Raw genomic sequence first — 25,851 nt, forward strand, 5'->3', positions numbered from 1 at the left:
GTAAATTACGATAGAGACAACATTTATTATTTGATTTTGACAAACTTGCACAGAACTTATATAGTATGTGTATGATATCTCGTTTCTTTTCGAAAAGCGCCTTATCATCTTATTTGCCTTGGAGTGCAAAAACTAGTGCAGTAAATGCTTTGCCCTTTTTTTTATTTATTCATTTTTTGATAATCTGAATTCCGACCTTCGAGCTAGATCAAAATTCAATTCCAGACTTGGAATTTCGATGTTCGAGCTGGCTTTGAAGTCAAAGCGAGCACAAAGTTGATATTTGATGTTGAATTTCGATCTGCGACCGGCTTGAAATTTAAATCTGGCTAGTTTTTTTCGATTTTCGATCTTCGATGTCAGTGCCGACACTTTCGGCGCTAAATAAATCAATTTTTTACTTTCCGTTTTTTTTGGTTACGGTTTGGTTTCATTAAAAGACGAATAACTGTTGATACGTGTATATGATTGTTTTTTTGATATCTATTGTACATACCCAGCTGGTCTGTAATTGTCAAGTATTCTGGTCCACAGATTGAATGTTTAATAACGGCCCAATTAAAGTTCGAAACTATGTTCAAGTTTCAAGTATGGAGATTTTGCCCATGTAAAGTCGTTAAGAGTTTTACAATGAATGATTTTCATAACTCGTTATTTTCTCAAAATACGGGATCGAACATAGCTTGAATAGCAATATCATTATTTCAGCCCGCTAGTCACAGGAACATATGTAATAAAAAGCCAATTTTGAATTTGCAAGATCAGTTCTTTCTCAGCACTGTTATGACTATGGGGGTAGTATATATATTTTACTTATATAATTATTCCCCTCCATTTGAAACGAAAAGAGGGGAAATAATCTCGTCTGGCGGTACTTGTGTTCAAATTCCACAAAACGAAACAACCATTAGCTATTGCAGGAACTTGAATCGGCAGTTTTTACTCGGACTCGTTCCTCATTTACAACGAAAGTTTATGCTGTTAGGCTGACAGGCTGCTAACTTCACGCACATTAATCTTTCTTCCTTTCCACGTGCCCTTCCTCAACAGCATCGTGTTTTCTTCTATCCTACCGTGATTCAGTATGTATCGCTTTGCATACCATCGAAATCGGCATGTTTTTTCTTTTGTTTTGTTTTTTTGTAGCAGGGTGCACTTCGAAGTTTTGCTCCCGTCAATACTTGTAATAATTAGAACTTCGTGATTTTGGATGTCTGTAAGTTAAAGTGAGAGATGGTGTTTGTTAATTCTTTAGAAAATCTAAACAGCTGATACATGTAAATTTCTGATGTCAGTTGGAAAACTAACTGCTGCTAGCTTTGTATGAATCAATGAGTCACCATGGCGCGTAAAATTCAAATTATAGAAGGGTTCCATGCTTGTTGATTGATACTCCGGAATATTTTTGCTATTTTGTGAAAAAACAAACGAGATAGATAGGCTCCCATTCCATTAATATCCTGTAGATTAGTAGCAATAAAATTGGACATTGTTTCTGCAATGGATCATTGTAGGTGTTCAAAATTTGCAAAATTGATGATTTTGACATGTTATTTTTTAAAGGTGGTGTAAAGGTGTCGTTTTGATAACTTTCTGTATTCTTGTCCTGATCTTGTCATTAATTAAAAACACAAAACATGCACAAAATATATAAAATGGCCACTCCGATTCTACTCATAGGGACGTGCACTATTACGACTCGCTAAATGTGACAGAGTAATTTTCGAATCTAAGTGTACCCTGCTACCTTTCCTATTATTGCATGCAGGTAAAATCGGGTAAAAATGGCGGCGTGAAAAATTCATGTGAAAGAAAAATTGAAAGAAGCGGAAAGGAGTAATTACAGCGGGTTCTATTAAACGAACTGTAGTTTTCTTATATAAAAGTTTACAATCCCCTTTTTTTTTTGTTTTTCTAAAAACGATAAAGCTCTTTATGGGAATGTACGTTTCAGAAAATTTGATATCTAGAAAATGTCGAAAGACTGTTATGAAGTAAGTAAATTTTATATAAAACAGTCTAATTTAGTGGTGTTCAGCCTTTAAAATAGTCCACACCCGTCAGATGTTGGTATATTTCTCAAAATTAGATAAAAAAAATTATAATACAGTCCCCAAAAATATTCTGAAGCAGAATTTTAAATAATCAAGTGAGTCCGGGACTCGAACCAGGACCCCCCGCAAACTAAGGCGTTTCGCTTTTTACAGCAGAGTCTATAGTTCAGCAATGTAAGTACACCTTTAACTTGACCGTGACCTTTATTCTCTACCAGACTACATTACGTGAACTGGTAAAATGTTGTAACAATGACAAGTTCGGAGTACTCCGTGTTATCGGTGTGTTGACTTTGTGAGCTTATAGAGAAAAAAGGTATATTAATCTATCTTTTCAACATTTTCAATCGGTCAAAACTACATTTTCTATGACTGAGGGAAAAACCACAAAAAAAATAACCTACACCGATTTTTTTTATATTTGCCATTTAATAGCAGACTAACGGTGATTTTTAATAGATACATTACAACACATGAAATCATTAAATTTGCTGTCATCTGTGTTAAAAACTTAGATCGATTTTCAAATTTTTCATCCGCCCGCCTAGCTCAATAGGACACCCCACCCCCTCCCCCCCCTCCCACCCCCATCGCGGGACGTGAGTTCGATCTTCGAGCGGGCAGTATGTTGTCCGTGAGGATTTGATAAAAGACATTGTGTCTGAAATGATTTGTTCTCAACCTCTGATCAAGGTGGGGAAGTTGGCAGTTACTTGTGGAGAACAGGATTGTACTGGTACAGAATCCAGGAACACTTGTTAGGTTAATTGCCTGCCATAACTGAAATAATCGTGAAAAACGGCGTCAAACCCAAAACAAATAAACAAAATAAAAGATTGATTATCAGTGCATACTATTCCTAAATATGAAGTCCATTGTTTATGTTTTACTCGCTACTAGTGCGTGTTTACATTGCAAAAATCAAAGTAGGCGAAGAACTCTTGTACAGTTGAGTTACAGTGAACAAATTTACGCAGCCAAGCCTCATAACCGCCCAATGCGCAGGTGCCCTCGGGACGGATATTTCTATCCGATTCGTAAACACATGACATATATTATTAATCTACAGAGCGCGCCGATCTTCTGACACAGGTAAATGTATTATTTAGTAGTAATAGAAGGGAAACATGTATGATATAAAAGCTTCGTGTTAAAGTCCGTGAAAGATTTTATGAAAACATTTCCTGATATCGTGCAGCAAAATAAATGTGACGGGGAAAGTGGGCGACTTTGCAAGCAGAAACGGAAAAATTTTACAGCTGTACAGAAACCCTTTCATTAAATTCAACACTATATCTCAAAACCACAGAAACTTTCAGAAAACGAGCACGCTTTAAAAAAATTTCCTATACGTTACATACATTTTGACCATTCTGTCCCGTAGACTTAAACTATTCTTAAAAGAGTTGTCCCCCCTTTAAAAAAGGGAATGCCATTTGTAAAGAACTAAAAAGTAAACAAATTTTCAAAAACGGGTTTAACTATTATGTAATGTGTAAGTACTGGTACATTGTTGCAAGTGCACGCTGAAGATGGAGACATGTGACTTTTTAAAATGGTGAGCTTTTTCAAAGGCGTTGAACTGTCCAAAGTGTGCCCCCCTTTATACGTAGTTCTGCCTGAACCATTTTTCTCGTCGTGTAATCAAAAGATAATTGGTAAGCGAAGACCTCTTGGAAGAACAGAGCACTAAAAACAAGGCCCCAGGGCCACGAATTTGCTAAGTAGGACTAAAACAAACAGAAGCTGTAATGGAAAAATATTCAACGGGGGCTTCAACATCCAACAAGTACAATTATTAACGGGACACGTTACTTTACCTGGCGAAAATAAACAAAATGTATCGCCTAGGGAGTACGGTCGCTGGACTGTAAAAGTGTTTCCCCTTAAATGAAAAAGAGGACGCCCAAATACAGCACGATTGTCGTAAAAAACACACAGGAAGTCCAAAATCGATGGAGCCGTGTTTAGCTGTGGAGATGGTGCAGAAAATCACAGAAAAAGGTACAAAAGTGTCCCACTTCACAGGTATGCAACGAAGTCAGTAATAAAAATAAATAAGCACATGTTTTATTAAAACAATTCATGCACGACAACTGATAAAGCTGTATAAAAAACAACGGACCTGCGTTTGAACCGAACGAGTATCCTGTTACGCATCCCCACGCACGTAAGGATATACACAGGGTGATTCCAACATTGTTATTTACATGATCATGCGGCTTGTTTACATCATTTGAAAAAATAAATCGTTTGAATTATCATAATTTCGAAATTTTGACCCTTTATATATGTGTGTGTGTAGGTATGCATGTTCTAGTTTGTATATAATTATACGTGTATATACATATATTTTTAAACATAGGTGATAACGAGAGCACAAACCCTTGCCAGGATACGATCGCCATAAACCCCGACACTCTGAAAGTCTGCGACAAAAATCATTGTCGTAAATCATTCACAAATGCAATGTAAAGAGCTTCAGAAATCACATAACAGCTTCCCGCCACAGTGATAAACTTCTGGTGAAAAGATAAGCCATACGCTACTGAGCAAAACAAGGGAAAGACAGATGTATTGAGAGCCTCACTTTTAGCTGTTGTGCCACCGGCATTCGGTCAACATGATCAGTGTAAAAAAGACTGGTGCGGATACTTGCAAAATCTAGATTACTCCCGATACAAGTAAGTCAATTATATTTGTAGATGTTTTATTCTCGCTTGCGCATGTGCTCTTGTCGATAGAATATATGTTATTTCTGATCAGACGATGTCCACCAGACAATATTTTCGCTAATTTTCGTAGGAAAATGCATGTAATCTTACATTTTTCAAAATTTACAATTTTTTACCAGTTAGATGTTATACACTTATTGAATGTTGGACAGTCAAAAGTGAGAACCCATTGCCGGTGTCAGAAACAGGTATTATCTTTTACATTTTTTTTCGAAACCGCTTGCGGAAGCGATTACCTAGTCGTCAAAATGGCTGGTCGGTGTTTGTGCATGCGTCATGTTAGATGTTGTCCGACCTATAACTTTGGTTTGCATTGAGGAAATCTTGTTTATATTTGGCATGAATCTTTAACCTATTGAGATGAAGTGTCATGTACACACTCCAGGTTCCTTTCAAGGTCACTGTTAGGGATCAAAGGGCTGCTTGTTTATTGTAATTAGCTAATATATATCACGGAAGTAGTCAAATAAATAGTACTTTCAAGTGGCAACCAAAGCATGCAAATGATATACTTTTTGAAATGCAGAACTCTTCCATACGGCAAACCGTTTACAGGACTAAGACTCTTTAACGATCTCACCAATTGTTTCAAAAAAAGACAGAAGAGGGCGCCCAAACCTTTTCACAGCTAGGAAGTTCAAAGGAAATGAATCCTTAAATCAAATAATATCAACAAAGGCCCCGGAAAGGAAACACTTCGGAGGCAGTTCTTCACTGGAATTTCCAAGTGACATCGGGTATACCCCAAAGAATGTTGGAAGGAAAATATTTATTAGAGGTAATTAAATTATTTTAAAAATTGAATTATATAGAGAAAAATATTAGAATTAAACTGTTACCATTACTCTTAAGATATCAAGGCATATAAATATAAAAGTTAATGTTTGATTTTCATTTATAATACTTTTACACAAGTAACTAACCACGGTTAAATAAACTAATGAACAAATGATTTTTAACAGACCTTATGTACATAAAAAATAAATTACCTATTCTCTTTTAGGATCGTATCTGTGACCAGCAGCAGTTAGTCTATAATCCTCAAGATTTCGATGATAAGGGAATCACTGTATACATTATTACTCTATTGATCACAGTGCTGATTTTTGCTCGAACTTCACAACTTGTAGTACAGTGGCGAATGATTTGATGCAAAAACTCTCAGTGCGGAGATCGACCTGCTCATCTTACTTGAAATCTGATTAACAATGGATACGCTTCAGTAAAACAAAACCTGTTATTAATAGAATTTTCCTCTGAAACACGTGAACAAACAAATTTCCTCTTGCTAGGAAAATTTACGGGCAGTTACTGCAGCTCGATTGACAAAAAAACGAGCATTTGAAAAAAAAAAAGGGGCAAGCAGAACGTAGTTTTAAACGGCGTAGACTCCTAAAGAAACCCAAGAAAAGAAACACTCTTAGGGCAGCAGAATCAGAGAAGGCCCAACATATCAGACGGAAGATGGACATTACAAGAGGTTGATTTAAACGAGATTCCTGCTTCAACAGTTCAGTAGCCACTAAGCAGATCCACAGGGCCGCTGAAAAAGGTGTTCTTTGACCTAGAAACTACTGGTTCCGGTATGTTTACTTGATCTTGCTATGTTGGAGGGTACTAGATCTACATCTATTCTATAGACTCTACTCAATACTTATGGAAATAAACTGGACGTTATGGAAGACTCTTAAACTGATTATTAACATATGCAAGAACTTTACAATAACGGTTTTAAATTGTATCACAGAAACGAGGTAGTCAATAAAGTTCCATGAACAGTGCCTTTAAAGATTTCATTGAGTTTTATTGTTTTCCGAACTCACTATCGGTATTAACAAGTTTAAACATTGTTACTGACAACATCTCAACAATACCAATGCGGGTTTCGTCCATTTGTCCGATGTTCAAAACGAAAGCCTTAGTGCACTTGTTTAATCTTTCTATATAACTGTTTTGGGGGTTGCCTAAATTCACTGATTCGACTGTTCCAAAAGATAAATAATAGTAAAAACAAGCATTTGGCGGCCGTTCAACCCCGAATATGTAACAACTTCACATGCTGCATATTATCCCTACATGGTTTCATGTCTCTATTGGACGGGCGGGCGAGGGCAACACTAATCACCATAACCAAACATAACTAAGGAGGGAGGGGGTGCACAAAAATAAAGATGAGTCGCGTCACGAGAAAACAAAAATTATGTGTTTGCGACAAGCAGGGGTTCAGACCAGCCTGCGCATCCCATGCTGTTCCGCGCAAACAGTTTCTCTAATTGCAATAGGCTTTAATATCGAACAAAGCCACTCTGTTGGTTTTCCCACAGCACGGCTCAGATTATTTCATATTGTAACATTTCAATGCAAAAGAAATCGTTTACCGCCAGCTGCACCTTAAATTATACTTCATAACACATCTTCTTGAAATATGTCCAAACATTTCATGCGAAAAAATATACGGCTTTCTTTTTACGACGGGTTACAATGAAAATTCATATCATTTCCGACTGTAATATTTGCATATGTACATGAATATGCACTTGCTTATTTGTACTTTGTCTCGCAATTGTACAATCTTCAAAGTTGGTAACCTGAAAATTACCATATATGTTCACGTGATAAAGACAACTATGAAAGATAATAATTTCCAAATACAAGAGTGAATGTAAGCATTAGAAAGTATTAGATTCTTTTTACCACGGATTGATAACTATCTAGTTGCAAACAGCATACGCCGTTTTAGTACTAAGACGTTCACTGTATAATGTGCGTAACGTCAGAAAAAAGGGGGGAAATGCGCAACGTCAATAGACATAAATTCAGCTTCTAGTCTGCCAATATTCTCTGAGTTGAACAGCAGTCGAATAATAACCTAAAAAAGAAAAATTTCAAGATCAGAATTTCGGAAGAAATCAAATGAAGCATATGATAATTGTTTGTAAACTGAGTTATGTTTGTTCTAGCACTAACAAGTCGCTTTACGATTGTTGCTCAACATATATAGTTCAACATATATAGTTGAAATTGACAATATTCTAAATAAAACAGTGTAATATATTTCACTGTGATATTATCAGATGTATTTCTCTGTTAGATTATTAGATGTATTCCACTGTAAGATTGCCAGATGTATTCCACTGTGAGTTTATTAGATGTATTCCACTGTGAGATCGTCGGATGTATTCCACTGTGAGATTGTCAAATGTGTTCCACTGTGAAATTATCGGATTTGTTCAAGTGTGAGATTATCAGATGTATTCCACTGTGAGATTATCATATGTATTCCACTGCGAGATTATCAGATGTATTCCACTGTGAGATTTATTCCACTGTGAGATTATCAGATATATTCCACTGTGAGATTATCATATGTATTCCACTGCGAGATTATCAGATGTATTCCACTGTGAGATTTATTCCACTGTGAGATTATCAGATGTATTCCACTGTGAGATAATCAGATATGTTCCACTGTGAGATTATCAGATGTATTCCACTGTGAGATAATCAGATATGTTCCACTGTGAGATTATCAGATGTATTCCACTGTGAGATTATCAGATGTATTCCATTGTGAGATTATCAGATGTATTCCACTGTGAGATTATTAGATGTATTCCACTGTGAGATTATCAGATGTATTCCACTGTGAGATTATCAGATATGTTCCACTGTGAGATAATCAGATGTATTCCACTGTGAGATTATTAGATGTATTCCATTATGAGATTATCAGATGTATTCCACTATGAGATTACTAGATGTATTCCACTGTGAGATTATCAAATGTATAGAGGATATTTGTTTGTTTTGAGTGAATATGGAATATATCTCACTGAGAAGTGAGAAAATTTCAAATATTTTCACGAGCGCGTAGCGCGAGTGAAAATGTGAACATTTTCTCACTTCGAGGTGAGATATATTCCATATTCACGAAAAATAAACAACTTTTCTTTTTATTTTATGCTCAATTACGTTGAGATGTGCATTTTGCAACAATTTTTAATCTCAGCGCGGGAAACAGACGCGCGTAAACAGACATGACGTCAGCCGCACACAACATAAAGTTCCATTTTTTTTAATTTTATTTTGCTGCATAACGTTATGAAATTCTCATTACTAATAAGTAAAATAATTTGAATCGAGAAATATACTATAAAGAACAAAGTGCGACCATAATTTTCATCTTGTTTTAAGCAAATAATTTAAAATTCATACACAATATATGAAGGAACGTTATATCTAAAACTAATAATTAATTTGCTACTTTTCTTTCAGACACTGACGAAAGCAGATATTTTAAAGACAGCCAGATTACTACGAGTCTGGTGCCGTACTACTTTTGTTAATGGTTACGTTCCCACTAGTAGGACACTAAGTAGCTTACAAGACTTTGTGTGTTTGATGCCATTGAGTGACTGCACATGTACAAAAGCCATAGGTAAGTAATTATCATGTATTATTAAACCCTTCGCCCGGCCTATAACATCTTTGTCGTGGTAAGATATGATAAAAACATGGTGCAGCTTTATTTTGTTTCTCAAATGTTATCTGATTTAATTCAAATGTTCCTCTAAAAGCTTGAATAAGCGCTGTAATATTTACTTTGTGGCAGTCTTCTTTCACCAACATGGAGAGTAAAACATTTAAGGTTTTAGGTAGCGGAACCCGTTATTATAATAATCTGGCAATATTGCATATCTTTGTACACGATTTCGGCACTCCTCGGTTATTACGGAAAGTCACGTTCAGCTATATACATGTACGACCGGAGAATGCCGAAATTGCGTTACGGCAATACGTAATTAGACGGAAATAGCCGAGTGTCATTACGCCTTTAAAGGAATCTAATACCTTTTCAGTAAGTATTTTGAATACAATGAAATAAAAATTATGAAACCTCATTGGACAACTTACTTTAGAATACGTTTGTTCCTCTGTTGAAGAGGACGGACTAATTTGATTTTTTTTCTTTTACTCTTCAGGCGTAATTGCTTTCTAAAATTCATTATTTATATGATATGAATTGTAATTTGGATATCTCGCTTTTTGTAAAGTAAAAATATTGTTTGGTATCTGTTAGCTAATACATGCTCTATTATGTATCTTTAACAGTTTTATTCTGTGCAAACTTGGTCTGAATATTGGCATAGGTTTTGTTTTTCGAAAGAAAGGCGCTGTTGAAGGCGCTAAGCCTGTTTAACCTGATCGCGACGTCTGCTTCATACCTATTTAAGTTGTATGGAAATGTTTTATCGTTTTTCTGATATTCTAAGACTGTTAGTGTCGCCACAAGTACCAATGAAGCTTACGTTGTCAACGTCACAAATAGTGGACCCAGCATAGAGACGTATTACATCACAGCATTTTACGTTTACGTTGCTGACGTCAATAGGATTAGGAAACGTGTCACCAAATACTAACGCCGAGGAAATATTCTCAACATTTGCTGTTCTGCTTGGTTGTAAGTAGCATTTGATTTAGCTTTAATAAATACACCTAGATAAACGAACAAATCCGGGAATATACAAATGTAACTGCAACTATTGAGTAAAACATGTAAATGTAGATTAATCGTTGGGTAAAACCAAGTATTGAGAAAAATTATTGCGTTAAATTAGGAATGTAGCCAACAAGACCATAGTCCTTTGAATTCTTTGAACGGTGTTCTTAAAAATTCTAGAGCAGCCTACAAATTTATCCATTGTGAACCTGCCTTCAGTTGTCGTTCAGTTATCACGTGACTATGCTATCTACAACGGTTTATTATTATTATTCATATGAAAGGGTCACTGGTGTCTGTTGACCAAGAATTTGTGAATAAGATGACCATAGATAATATGCAAGAATCATGAAAATTATGGTTTTGATGGCGATATGATAAGTTTTACACTGTAATAACTACATTTCTGTAAAAAATCTGTAACAAAATTTTGTCATGTAATTTATATTATCTTTTTCAGTAAACAATACACTTTCAAATGAAACCAAAATTATATGAGCTTACCAGGCATCAACGTTTGATATATTTTTGTAGCACTGTCATATAGAACGTGCTTATCTGTGGACCGGATACCATAATTGTGGCGTACGCTGAGTGAATGGGCGGTCACGTGAGGTGTGGGTTGGGGCCGTTTTATTCTATGGGAAGAAATAGAATGTGCATACCTGCTTTTTTTATTTTAGGTAAAGATGATATATTTTGCGGTGTCACGGTGACCTAGAATTGACGGGAAAATCGCTCTACTTTGTACTTGCACTTAGATCATACTGTGATATAAACAAGACAGAGTCACATATGCTGAAAGAAACTCTGAATACTTCACCAGAATTTTCGGACAAAAAAATCATGGATGAATCACAAGGTCAATTTTAAGCGGGTAAGTATGATTTTATTACAATCAAATCCATCCGTCGTGAAATAATTTCATTTTCAAAATTATTCCGCACTTTCAGAAAACTTATACAGGGTTTGTTTTACATTCTGAAAATAAACAAAATACCACAGATATAACAAACCTACCAAGTTTTTCGTCATTTATTGCTAGCATAGATTTTTTCTTAAAAAAAAAGTCATTTTAGGAACTGTTTAGATACGTTGTACTTGATCTTTTCTAGACATTTTCTGATCATTGTTTGACACAATCAGGACTTTTACACCGTTTACTAACGGCTTTTCCTTCAAAGAGAATATTAAAATGAACAAATCAAATTTGATAATACAGCTGTAGCATTATCACAGCTAAAACCTGTACGAAACACGTTTCATAATAAAATATAGTGTTTTTCCATAATTCAAGGAATACGTTAAGATTTCTGGTCCGAGTTATTTTATTTGACGCAGTGAATTATTTTTCATCTAAACAACATGTTGAATTGTGTTCTGTATTGACAACAGCTCGACAAAGTGGGCGATCTAACTGGCGCAGAAGAATGACTAGCACGGTACCGCAGATTGGAGATGAGCCGACATTTAGCCTATAGCAATATAAATACAGCGTTCAAAGACAAATCAGTGAAAAGTAAAGACTTTATTTACAAACATTTACACTATTGAAAACCATTTCATAATTTGGATGAAATATTTAAGGGTGCATGGTGTCCTATGATACAGCGCCCGGCTCGAGTGCAGGAGGTCGTGGGTCCGATCTCTGGCTGCGTCATAATGGTACTAGTAGCTTCCTTGCTTGGCACTAACAGGATTGTCAGTATAATCTGACTTAGTGGGATACCATGTTACGTGTTTACGGCGTAATATTCCAGTGAGTCAGCATTATAAAGTTGGGATAGTACAAGTAAGTGATGTCGTCTGCTAAGTTATAGAAAACAATGACAAACACATTTTCGTCAAACCTTCGTTATATGTTTTTATATAGCAGTTCATTTAATGCAGGTATAACATTGAGACAAATAGTATTTTTATTCTCTTATCCTATAATATTGTTTTTAGTCTGTATTCAGACCCTATGTTTTTACAGGATATAAGCGATAAGGCACTTCAGATTTTTCATAATTATGTCCCCGTTTTTCTCAGAACAAGAGAAAGATCAAAGAGGAATTCTGATGATAGAGAAAGTAAAAATTTAGAAAAAAAGTTTTTCTACGTAAAAATAAAATCTAGCCAGACTAATGGTTGATGAACAGTTCCAAGTTTTGAAACCCAATGTTAGAACTTCTCCTTCAGTTTTCAGCTATTAAAACAGTGCCACAGTTCGTTTCCGGCGGAACTAACATATCATTCTGGGAAACATCAGACGATGGGGCGCCCACTTGTAGTCGTCCACGTTCCTTGGAAGCTGATGATACAGCGCCACATGTTAAGGTGAGACAAACGTCACTGTCAAGTCTCGTAGAAGTCGTCTGCAAACTAAAGTATTAGCAAGGTATACAAATATGACATTTTTTCTGATCTACGAGTTCCTTTCGCTTCGAATTAAGTTAATGCAAAGATTTATACGGGAAAACCGAAGATTTTTCTGTCTATAGATAATGTGTACGTGTACGTGTATATATGTCAAAGTAAACCTATATACCGTTCAGCTTAGGAATATGTTCATTACCTTAATTCCCGGAACTGCTGCGTCGCGGTGAATAATTTTCAGGGCGACATTCGACAAAATTAAGTTTCTTACGAACAAACATCAGCAGACAAGTTATTCTTGTTCTGTCGTATTCTAACGAGTTGAAAATTCGCGGTATTAGATGGAATCGGTCTTATTCGGGTCTCTTGTAACGTTTTTTTTTCTTTTGATGATTCAAGCGTCCCGCTTATAGTGTCCAATATTGAATAATTGAATAATATGAAATAAGGCAAAGCCTGAAAGCGAGCTCAAAGAAATCGGATTTAGCTAGAAATATTATGCATCATTTATTTGTCACAAAGAAACTATTCACTGCTCAAAAGAATTCGCGAGAACCTATTCACTTGGACAAAAAATGTCTACATTTAGTGTCACCATACCTGTAACAGTGAATATCATACGTTGCAAAATTTAGTGGAAGCCGGTGTCACGGTGACGTCATTACCGCGTTCCCGTGGCTTTCTGCTTATTAATGACATTTTTTTTCCATTTTCTGGCCGATGCTTGATCTTTAAATGAAAATAATATTTTTTTTTCAAACAACTGGAAATCTTTCTTGCATTATTGTTGAGTGATGAATCATTTTTAGCAATTGAATGAAGTTCTGTATTCACTGCGGAAAGAGGTATTTCCTGTGAGCACCTGTCCGCTAGGGTGCGCTTTTTAAGAACTTCCGACGAAACTTTTCAAATCCATCACCAAGTTTGAAAGTATACTTGCGTTACCGTAAAGCTCGATTCTCGAGCTCGCTATAAATGTGCATTATAGTAGTGTTTGAAGAACAAATCATCGCCAGTTTTAATTTTTAATGTAGAAAAGCCAGTAATTACAAATTGAATCCCCGTGCACGTACGTCTTACAGTCGGGCTTTGTTCTTTTCACTGTATTGAACAATCGTAGAACGTGCCTACTTCTTCACCTACCGGCACATCGAAGGCCATATGTGGCAATAGTACAGACATTCCAGATTTAAAACAAATGATGAACTACACCATAATTCCTGGCTTTTTGAGTTTGGGTCATCAGCTACATGTATTACGGACGCATGAATTCCTATCAATATCACTTTGACGCATTAAAATAGCGATAAAACCTGTTTTACCGTTATCATTCCAGACCGCGTAATCAGAAAATCAAGAGCTCGTCGAACACGAAATGCCCCCCTTGATGCATTCAGTAATTGCACAAGGAACAGAAATTATATGCTCACTGTAAACAAAAGTTCTACCATTCTGGTTTAATCTTACCTTGACCTTTAACCTATTAACCTAACACGAGATTACAGATTGATCTTGGCACCATCCACTGAGCCATTTTTAAATTTTCCAAATTTCAAGACTAGCTCAAGGTCAAAATCAAGGTCAAATTTCATTTAGGTATAAAACAATGTGTATGTGGTCCAAAATTGAAAGCGGTGGCTTGAGAAATGTGAAAGCAGGTCACTAGGTCAATCTCAAGATCAAAGTTCATTTCAGTACACAAAACTATGCTTGTGGTTCAAATTTGAAGGCTGTAGCCTGAAAAATGTGAAAGTAGGTCACTAGGTCAAAATCAAGGTCAAATTTTATTTTGGAACAAAAAACTATGCATGTGGTCCAAATTTGAAGCCTGTACCTTCAAAAATGTGAAAGTAGGTCACTAGGTCAATAACAAAGTCAAAGTTTTTTTCAGTACACAAACCTATGCATGTGATCCAAATTTGAAGGCTGTAGGTACAGAAATGTGAAAGTAGGTCACTAGGTCAAGATCAAGGTCAACTCATGTCAAGGTTCATCTTGCCACTCAAAACTATACATGTGGTCCAAATTTGAATGATGTAAGTAATGGACATGAAGATTCTAAGTTTTTCCCTGTATAAGTCTATATGAACCATATGACCTCTGGGCGGGGCCATATTTGACTCGAGAGGGATAACTTGAACAAACTTGGTAGAGAACCACTAAATGATGCTACATTACAAATTACCAAAGCCATAGTCTTTGTGGTTTGGACAAGAAGATTTTCAAAGTTTTTCCCTATATAAGTATATGTAAACCATGTGACCCCCAGGGCGGAGCCATATTTGACCCTAGGGAATAATTTGAATAATCTTAGTAGAGGACAAGTCTATATAAACCATGTGACCCTAGGGGTGGGCCATATTTGACCCCAGGGAAATAATCTGAACAATCTTGGTAGAAACCACTAGATTTTGCTACATACCAAAATCAAAGCCCTAGGCCCTATGTTTTGACAAGAAGATCAAAAACCATTTAACTGTTCCTGGCCCAAAGTACCTTGACCTTTAATCTGAACAATCTTGGTAGAAGACACTGATTTGCACACTACCAAATATCAAAGCCCTAGGCCCATGGTTTTGACAAGAGATCAAAAACCATTTAACTGTTCCTGGCCACTGTAACCTTGACCTTTGACCTTATGACCTCAAAATCAATAGGGTCATCTGCTGGTCATGGCCAACCTAACTATCATTTCTGACACTAGGCCCAAGCGTTCTTGAGTTATTGCCTGGAAACCATTTTACTGTTCCTGGTCACGTGACCTTGACCTTTGACATACTGACCTCAGAATCAATAGGGGTCATCTGCTGGTCATTACCAACCTCCATATGAACTTTCATGATCCTAGGCCCAAGTGTTCTTGATTACATCCGGAAACCGTTTTACTGTTCAGGTCCTGTGACCTTGACCTTAACATACTGACCTCAAAATCAATAGGGTCATCTGCTGGTCATTACCACCTCCCTATCAACTTTCATGATCCTAGGCCCAAGTGTTCTTGAGTATCATCCGGAAACCGTTTACTATTCAGGGTCCTGTGACCTTGACCTTGACATACAGACCTCAAAATCAATAGGGTCATCTGCTGGTGATGACCAACCTCCCTATCAACTTTCATGATCCTAGGCCCAAGCGTTCTTGAGTTATCTTCCGGAAACGGATTGGTCTACATTCCGACCGACCGACTGACCGACCGACCGACCGACAGACCGACCGACCGACATCTGCAAAACAATATACCCCTCCTTTTTCAAAGGGGGGCATAAAAATCGGACAGTTTTATGCACGCGCGGGCGGGTGAATTTTTATTTTTTTCTTTCTCGGGAATGAAATTATTGATGCGGTAGTTCCGACGAACGACAAATTAATTTGGTATGGCCTTAGGGAAGTGCACTATTACGACTCGCTACATGACAGAGGCTGACTATGTCCAAAATTTTCGAATCTCAGTGTACCCTGCTACCTTTTCTGTTGCATGCAGGTAAATGGTAAAAATGGCGGCCTGAAAATTTCCACGTGAAAAGAAAAATTGAAAGAAGCGGAAGGGAGAAAATACAGATGGTTGCATTTAACGAACTGAAGATTTCTTATATAAAAGTCTACAATCCCTTTTCTTTTTGTTTTTCTAAAGCGATAAAGTTCTTTATGGAAATGTACGTTTCAGAAAATTTGATAATCTAGAAAATGTCGAAGAACTGTTATGAAGTAAGTACATTTTATACAAAACAGCCTAATTTAGTGGTGTTCAGCCTTTAAAATAATCCACACCCGTCAGATGTTGGTATATTTCTCAAAATTAGATATAAAAATTATAAATACAGTCCAAATATATGGTGAAGCAGAATGCAAATAATCAAGCGCTGACCGGGACTCGAACACAGGACCTCCTGCAACTATGGCGGACACGCCACAGTTTCGCTTTTACAGCAGAATTTATAGTTCAGCAATGTAAGTACACCTTTATTCTCTACCAGACTACATTACGTGAACTGGAAAAATGTTGTAACAATGACAAGTTCGGAGTACTCCGGGTTATCGGTGTGTTGACTTTGTGAGCTTGTTGAGGAAAATATACTAACTTTTTAACATTTTCAATCGGTCAAAACGGCCTACATTTCTCTGGAGAGCGCCGATCGCCAGGTCGTGAGTTCGATCTTCGAGCGAGCAGTATGTTCTCTGTGACGATTTGATGAAAGACATTGTGCATGAAATCATTCGTTCTTCACCTCTGATTCATTTAGGGAGGTTTGCAGTAATTTATGGAGAACAGGTTTGTACTAGTACAGAATCCAGGAACACTGGTTAGGTTAATTGCCTGCCTTTACATAGCTGAAATAATCGTGAAAAACGGCGTTAAACCCAAAGCAAATCAAGAAAAATAAAAAAAACCTATTATCAATGCACATGATTCATAAATATGAAATTCATTATTTTTGTTTTACTGGCTACTGGTGCGTTTTTACATAATAAGAATCAAAGTACGCGAAGAACACTTGTACAGTTGAGTTTCTACCTACAGTGAACATTTTACGCAGCCAAGAAAGTCACAGGATAGTCGCGTTTTCACGCATAACACGTGCAGTTAAATATTTAAAATTTGTATAATACACAGCGCGCCGATTTCCTACACAAGAAAATGTATTATTTCCTTGTACATATTTCGTAGTAATAGAAGGGAAACATGTATGATATAAAAGCTTCGTGCTAAAGTCCGTGAAAGATTTTATGAAAACATTTTCTGATATCGTGCAGCAAAATAAAAGTGACCGAGAAAGTGGGCGACTTTGCAAACAGAAACGGAAAATTTCACAGCTGTACTGAAACCTTACATTAAAATTGAACACTATATCTCAAAACCACAGAAACTTTTAGAAAACGAGCAACATTTTTTTAAAATAACCTATATGTTACAGACATTTTGAACATTCTGTCCCGTAGAATTGGATACTTAAACTATTCTTAAAAGAGTTGTCCCCCTTTAAACATTAAATGCCATTTGTAAAGAAATAAAAGTAAACGAAGTTCAAGCTAGTTATGTAATGTGTAAGCTCTAGTACATTGTTGCACTAAGACGGAGACATGTAACAGCTTTTTAAAAATGGTGAGTATTTTAAAGGAGTTGAACTGTCCAGAATTCTGCCCCCTTCATAAGTCCCTTATTGGAATATACACGTGACCGGAAAAGAAGAAAAATCCGGAGGACACGTATGGTGGCATATTTCTGCCATGAGATAGCTGGGTAGCTATCGCGATACTTAAAAAAAATATTTTGATAAAGCGAAGTTTTCTGAAAATATTTTCCTAAAATATTATTGCGATAATTTAGGCTACATTATTTTCTCAAAACCTTTTGTTTTAGTGCCCACAACTGCCGTTTATTATCTAGATAAGCTTTCGCGATACTTTCAGAAATTATCGTGATATTTCGAACTTTTCTGAAAAGTTTATGTTAATAGCCTAAAGTTTCCCGGAAAAAGAAAACATATCGGGAAAAAATAATTTATTGTGATAATGTTTTAAGAAAAATGCACAACTTTGCTGGAAAGTTTAAAATATTATCGAGATAGTTACCGAGCATCTCGTGGCAGTTCCAAGCATTAACGCGAAATTTTGCGCTAAAATATTTGCAGAAAATAGTAAAAATATTTAGAAAATATTATGTATTGCTGAAATGTGTTCACAAAAAGCAGACATTTCCTGGAAAGTTTACAAATTATCGTGATAGCTACCAAGCTATCTCGTGGCAGAAATATGCCACCATAGATACGAGCTCATTGAACAATGCTGTCAACATTTCATTGACTTTTACCATGTGGTCATTACAGTCTTAAAGGCCACACTATGACATATTTTGATGCACGAATATTAATGAATCGTTGTTGAAGGAAGGAAAACATTTAACTTCCCGTCAAAAGGGTTTTTGCTGACACACTATCATTCTGTTGGAACAAGTTTGTTCACCTTTCGATACACAACATATAGGCAGCAAAACTACTGCCTTCTTGTCTTCTTGCCTTCTTGCCTTTTTACCTTCTTGTCTTCCTGCCTTCTTGCCTTCTTGCCTTCTTGTCTTATTGCCTTCTTGCCTTCCTGCCTTCTTGTCTTCTTGCCTTCTTGTCTTCTTGCCTTCCTGCCTTCTTGTCTTCTTGCCTTCCTGCCTTCTTGTCTTCTTGGCAACAGAACGATACTCATAATCCACTTTGTCAGAATGATTAAGGATTAACATTTGTTTGATGTCATATTTACAATATCTTTTCTGCTAGAATCACTAGAGGCAAGATCCACAGCTTTGTAAGTTTAAAGGGCAAAACATACAAAAAAAATGATTAAAACATTGCACGTTCAGGAATGACTTTCCACCACCTTAACTTTGCATGTTCGCGTGGAGCTAGGGATGGAGTAAACTATATTTAACAACCTGCGAATGGAAGATTGAAACTTACAAGCAATTAACGAATTCTAACTTACGTTGTATCATTATTAGATGAGATCATTATATATTTGCTGATTATAAAATGCATAATTGTCATTCTTATATAATGAAGATTTTGCTTCTATGAATAACTGGCTTGCAAGAAGATGTAATCTGCACCAAAAGGGATTTATCTTTTTATGGCTAGATTATTGTTCTAGTTACACATTGATCTTATATAATGTTATTGCTTCAATTCATACTGGTAATACACTATATATATATTTAAGTGATTAAAAGTAACATTCATTAAATAAGTTAGAGATACAACTCATTAACTTAAAAACATACATATTAGAAATTGACAATATTATCAATAAAAATGTTATATATTCCACTGTGAGATTATCAGACGTATTCTTCTCTTCTGTGGAAAGAATTCTGTAAAAAAAAATGAAAATGAAATGTGTTTTGGTCATGATACTGGAAAAACTCGAGACCACGTGTAAATTACTGATTGCGCATGCGCCATAATGCGCATGCGCCATTCGTTTCTATAAGTACTTTTAAGAGCATTATTTTTTCCTTTTTTTGTAATCATAAGGTTTTAAGAATAAATGTTTCGGAAACGTAATAACTAAAACTAATAATCATTTACTACTTTTCTTTCAGACAATGATGAAAGCAGATATTCTAAAGACAGCCAGATTACTACGCTAACTCCGTGTGATGATGCGCATTCAATAATTTACATAGTGTTGTGCAGCCGTACTACTTTTGTTAATTGCTATGTTCTTTCTGGTAGAACATTAGCTACTGTGTATTATGCAATCGTATACTGGGAGCAACTACACTTGGACAAAAGCCACAGGTGAGTGATTATCATATATTACTAAATCACTCGCCCGGACTAAAGCATCTTTGTCGTGGTAAAAATATGATAAAATATGGTTCAGCTATATGTTATTCCTCAAATATTATCTGATTTTATTCAAAATTAATGTGCCTTTAAAAGCTTTAATGAGCACTGTATGTCATATTCTTAAAGTCATTCACTTTTTGATAGTCTTCGTCGCCAACATGGAGAATAATACATTTAGAGTTTTAGGTTGCGGAACCCGTTAGAATAATCGGCGGCAATATTTTATATCTTTGTATGCGATTTCGGATTTCCTCTGTTATTACTGAAAGTCATATGCACGTTTAGCTACACGATTTCGGCACTCATCGGTTATTACGGAAAGCCACGTTCAGCTATATACATGTAAGGCCGGAGAATGCCGAATTACGTCGCGGCAGTACGTAATTAGACGGAAATTACCGAGTGTCATTACGTCACCATTACCTTAACTATAAAGGAATCTAACATTTTTTCAGTAAGTATTTTGAATACACTGTAACAGAAATTATGAAACCTCATAAAATGTAAACGCCAGTTTTGTTGCAAAAATGTAGTTGCTAGACAAATTATTGGTTGAAATGAAATACGTTTATTAGCTGATACCCACCTTTCTTTTCCCCATTTTTGTTAATAACGGCACACCTATAAAATTGTAGGTCATACAACAACTTACTATAGACCACGTCTGTTACTCAGTTGAAGACGGCGGACTGATATTTGATTTTTCTTTTCTTTAACTTTTAAGGCGTAACTGCTTTCTAAAATTCATTATTAATATGAGATGAATAATTATTGTAATTTGGATATCTCCTTTTTTTTGAAATGTAATAAATATTGTTTGGCATCTGTGAAGGAGTACATACTTTATTATGTATTTTTAACACTGTTATACTGTGCAAACTTGATCTGAATATTGGCATATGCTTTTTCAACAAAAATGCACTCTTTAAAGCGCTAAGTCTGTTTAACATAATTGCGACGTGTGCTTTTTACCTATTTATGCTGTCTGGAAATGCTTTATCAGTTTTACTGGTGTTCTAGGTTGGTTAGATAGTGCAGCCACAAGTTTCGATGAAGCTTACGTTGCCAACGTCACAAATATTGATCCCAGCATAAAGACGTATTACATCACAGCATTTTAGGTTTACGTTGCTGACGTCAACAGGATTAGGAAACATGTCACCAAATACTAACGGCGGGAAAATATTCTCAATATTTGCTGTTCTGCTTGGTTGTAAGTAGCATTAAAATTTTGATTTATCTTTAATAGATTTACCAAGATAAACGAACAAATCCGGAAATATACAAATCTAGCTACAACTACTGAATAATAACCGTAAATTAGATTAATCTTTGAATAGCACCAATAATTGAGAAACAAATATAAAAAAACAAAAACAAAAACTTGGAACGTAGCCTTAATGTTGAATAAGACTAGGAATGTAGCCAACAAGGCCATAGTTCTTTGACTTTTCTGAACCATTTCCTTTAAAATTCTAGAGTCTCACTGGTATGAGTCCATTTTTTGGGGCTTGTATCCGTTTTCGTAAATATTTACATCGGGTAGTACACACCCGTTCTAATCATTTCGGAACACTACTTTTTCACTGCAATTAGAGTTGGTGCAGATTGTGCCGTAGACGAGGGAATATGCGGTATGTTTTATAGAATGATTTGAATTATTTTCTACAGTTCTCATTATCTCAGTCTAAACTGTAAGATGTCAAAATGAATAGATAGCATCATGATCGTTTTCTAACTGGCGGAGTAAAAACTAAAATTATTTGGAAAGTGTTGATATGTTTGTCTAAATATATTTTATAGGGCTGCTGAGTACTGCAATCTTCGACGGTAACGTCTCTTTTAAAATGATGCGGGTGTATCAGCGGACAGATGACTACCAAGAAAAAAAAACACTTTCATCATCTTCCGAAGAATCCTGCACACTGATTGCAAGAGACCTTCCAACACACCTGGGTGTACACTAATGGAATACGGTATAGTACATAGTATACACAGTTTCTATGAGCCGAGTTTGTTTAGTTTTACAATCGGCAGTTTCCGTGTGTTTCCGTAATTCTCCGTGTGTGATATCGGCATCCTTCTGTCATGATGGGAAATTCCTTTATAACGCTGCAATTGATCAATGAATGTCATTTTCTATCATTCATCAAGTAGTTTTCTTTTAAGAAATTTAATTGCGTTTAAAACTACGTATTTGACTTCATATAAATCCAATTTTGGTTTCTTATTTCATTGATCGAAGTTCTTATCGATATGTTTTCAAATTGGTAATACAAGAAAAAAAATTTAAAAAATGCTAACACTACTTTTATTTATCCGTTCCTCCACTTAGTATGCTCGTTTTAATAGCATGGGAAAATTTGTAAAATAATATTGGATTTCTTATTTTCGAAGTTATTATTACATTTTTGATGGGATTCAGATTCTTGTTTTTTACTCTAAAACGCTCAAAAATCGCTCTCCGTTGACCCGAACAAAAATTTGTACCCACTCCAACACCTACTCCCATTTGGACACCTCCGCCCTGGAAAAATGACCTGGGCTCGCCTCTGTCAGCAATCTTCCTATAGCCAGTTGGATGGCTTCCTCTCACGAAGAGTTCTACATCCTAAACGAGGGTCTGCATCGGTGAGGGGTTAGTGATTCGAAGTCAAATACCTTAACTATAACGACTTGACTAAGGAGGCCAGTCCGAATTGCGGCTGTTCTCAAAAATACTAGATACTGAAAACCTGAATTATGTGTGTACAGTGTAGTTAATGTGAAAGCGTTTCCTTTCATCTCTTTAAAATTATGTTTAAGGTAGTGTTTACTTCTATGCCAAGCAGATTTTTTTTTTAAATTCTGATGAAGATTTATGTGTTATGTGTAATTATAAATGCGTGTAACTAATATGATAGAGACATAATTATTATGTTGTAGGTTTTAAAGAGTTTCCCGGAGTGCCTTCAAGCAAATATATAACTTCATTTGAACAGAAACTTGCTGAATAAGTGCCCAGCGTTCCAGAAGGCATTTACAGGTATTTCAGTATATTTTAGCAGAGATTGCAATATGTGTATTGATATTAATTACAAAAGCACTAAAGAAAAAGACAAGAATGCTTCATCTTAATTAAAGAAAATTTCCTCAACTGGATGGTACTTTTACAAAAAATATAGCGTTATTTCTTTGTGTTAGCTGTAACATCACCGTTATTTTAGGTCATATGGCGACTTTCCGGCTCTAAGGAAGATCCCAGGTACCCACTCCAAGCATTATTTTGTGCATGAGTGGACAACTTGATAGAACCTCGCACATCCACAAAGTCCACTTAATGTTTTCCTCACATGAAAGAATTCTACTCCACACCGAGGTTTAGAACCTATATCGTCGAGAGGCAAGTAAAGTCACCAACCGTAGCCACTCTGGCATGTAGGCCCGTCCTAGCATTTATAAAACTCTGATCGTGTGGTGAGATATTCGAATTACTGTCGGTAGCAAATGTGACGTTCAAACAGAATAAAAGCACGAAACTCTTTATTTGTTTATCTCAAAAACTGACAAGGTTTTCACACAAAATATCATACAAAATGTAATTCTTACGGAAACTGAACAAAAAATAAAAACATTTTTCGCCATTTTCTGTTTGTAAAGAAAAAGCAATATTTGATTTGCTATAAATTGCATTTAATGAAGACTTTTCCTCTATAACATATGAACAGCTTAGCTTTTATATTTTTTAACTTTTAAATATGAAATGAAATGCCACTTAGAACTTTTTTTTTCAGGATATCTTCGTGTCTTATCTATGCAGTACGCCCCCTGGTGACACATTGCTACATCCGGGTGATATACTGACAGCTCTCTATCTGCATGCGGTTCATTGGAGATTGTTACAGTAAAATATTTGGTACAGCGATATGAGGTAAGTTTTAATGCTTATGGTGTGGATTAAATTAACCGTGGGTATTTCATGTAAAGTTAAAATATTAACTCTATATTAAATCCGTTCCGTTTTGAAATTAAATTAGTTACACAAAATATGTCCGGTTACAATCCTCAGTACACACACATCTTATAGATATAGTCACATATTCCACAGACACTTGCTTTTGGCGGATGTGAATATACTACTGTGAAACTTACATAATAAATGAATGAAACCCCACAATAAAATCAAACTTAAAACATAAAATTATAATTCAAAGAATTCTTAAGATGAAAAAATTCAGTCATAATATTTGAAATACAGTTCAATCATTTTGCAGGATAAAAATAAAATATTGATTTCTCTATAATGCTGTGTGAGATATTGATTTCTCTATAATGCTGTGTGGGGTATTGATTTCTCTATAATGCTGTGTGGGGTACTGATTTCTGTGTGGTGTATTGATTTCTCTATAATGCTGTGTGGTGTATTGATTTCTCTGTAATGCTGTGTGGGATTGATGGAAACTTCTTTGGTTCTCCCGGAAGAAAAATTCTGAAGTTTTATTGTTTATTTTAAGTAAAGATGATTTAATTAGTCGTGATCTCAATGACCTAGAATGCTCGAGAAAGTCGTGCTACTACGGCTGTGTACTTAGTTACTGTGATAGAGTTACACTTATTTCAAGAAACTTTGAATAGATAAACGTAAAAAAATGAATGTAATAGAGTTACACTAATTTAAAGAAACATTGAATACATAAACGATAAAATGAACGTGATAGAGTTACGCGTACATAAAGAAACTTTGAATACATAAACGTAAAAAAAATGAATGTTTAATTAGATAACTTTAGTATTTATCTTCTTAAACATATTATTTTTTATTACTTCAAGATGCTGAAGTGTTTCTTCGTTTGACACCAGCTAGACAAAGTGGGCGATTTCCCTGCTAGCACGGGACCGCAGATAGGAGAAGATGAGCCGACCTCTATGACATTCTAAATGCTCTGCAGCAAGCTTCTGGTGACACAAATACAGCGTCCAAAGACAGATCAGTGAAAAGTAAAGACTTTATTTATAAATAATATGAATTAAGGCACCGCCTAGCATTGGGGATTTATCTTTTATATATCCGCTTAGAAAGAAATATTCAACGCTCAAGAAAGTGAAACTTTGCTCTAAACTGTAGTTTACATTTAGTGTCATCATACCTCTTACAGCGAATATCATACTTTGCAAAATTTACGGAAGCCATGCCGGTGACGTCATTCAGCGTTCTCGCACTAGCTTTTAGAATTTTGTTTTGTTTGTTTGCACTCCACGCAGAAACTTGACGGTCTTTACACTTCCTTACTGTTTTAAAAGTGTTTTTCAGTTGCAGGTACAGTTTTCATTACGAAAAAGAAGTAAAATTATCATGTTAGCGCGGTTTATAGCGCGGTTTACGAGTTTCTATGACTGATTCGGGGTGCTCGGATGTTCATAAAGACAACCAGTCAGCGGATTTTACATAAACCGGAACCGGAAAACATCGAAAAAATTGCCTCAGTATATGCAAACAGCAAAGACGAATATCTATATACGGACGTTACCGTCTCGGGGATTTTCATCCCCGGCGCTTCGCGCCGGTGATAAATCCCCTATTAACATATTATTCAAAGTCATTTCATGTTTTTGATAATATATCTAAGAGATAATTGTAACAAAGCGTTAAAATCTTTTATGATTTTTAGGCTGGCGATATTCGCCAGACTATTATAACCATATATCGAGCTTCTGTAAAGTTCAACAGGTGCTGAGACTGACAACACAAAATATAATTTCATGCGCAATTCAAATAGTCGGCCACGTTAATCAGTTTTGCCATAGAGTTGTATAAAGATTGTTAAACTTACCTGTTTCAATAGATCCACTAATGTTTTGTTTTTCTAACGGTAAATACTTGAAAGATAACA

The 25,851-nt window shown here is 35.7% G+C and overlaps 1 protein-coding gene and 1 long non-coding RNA gene across 4 annotated transcripts in view; both read left to right on the forward strand.

Moving 5' to 3' along the window:
- Positions 1-25,851, forward strand: part of LOC123540064 (uncharacterized) — a 414,957-nt gene that overhangs the window by 150,664 nt on the left and 238,442 nt on the right. The window lies entirely within an intron of this gene.
- LOC123540719 (uncharacterized) lies at positions 9,572-24,953 on the forward strand. 2 transcript variants are annotated; one of them, XR_008367695.1, is made up of 8 exons: positions 9,572-10,250; positions 10,973-11,166; positions 11,685-11,808; positions 12,471-12,669; positions 19,732-19,930; positions 22,907-23,006; positions 23,755-23,891; positions 24,791-24,953. It is a non-coding gene; the product is annotated as an uncharacterized LOC123540719 (long non-coding RNA). The 2 variants fall into 2 exon arrangements; XR_008367694.1 differs by having other exon boundaries at positions 12,471-12,608.

This window comes from Mercenaria mercenaria, chromosome 16, assembly GCF_021730395.1.
Source record: "Mercenaria mercenaria strain notata chromosome 16, MADL_Memer_1, whole genome shotgun sequence".
Taxonomy (NCBI): Eukaryota; Metazoa; Mollusca; class Bivalvia; order Venerida; family Veneridae; genus Mercenaria; species Mercenaria mercenaria.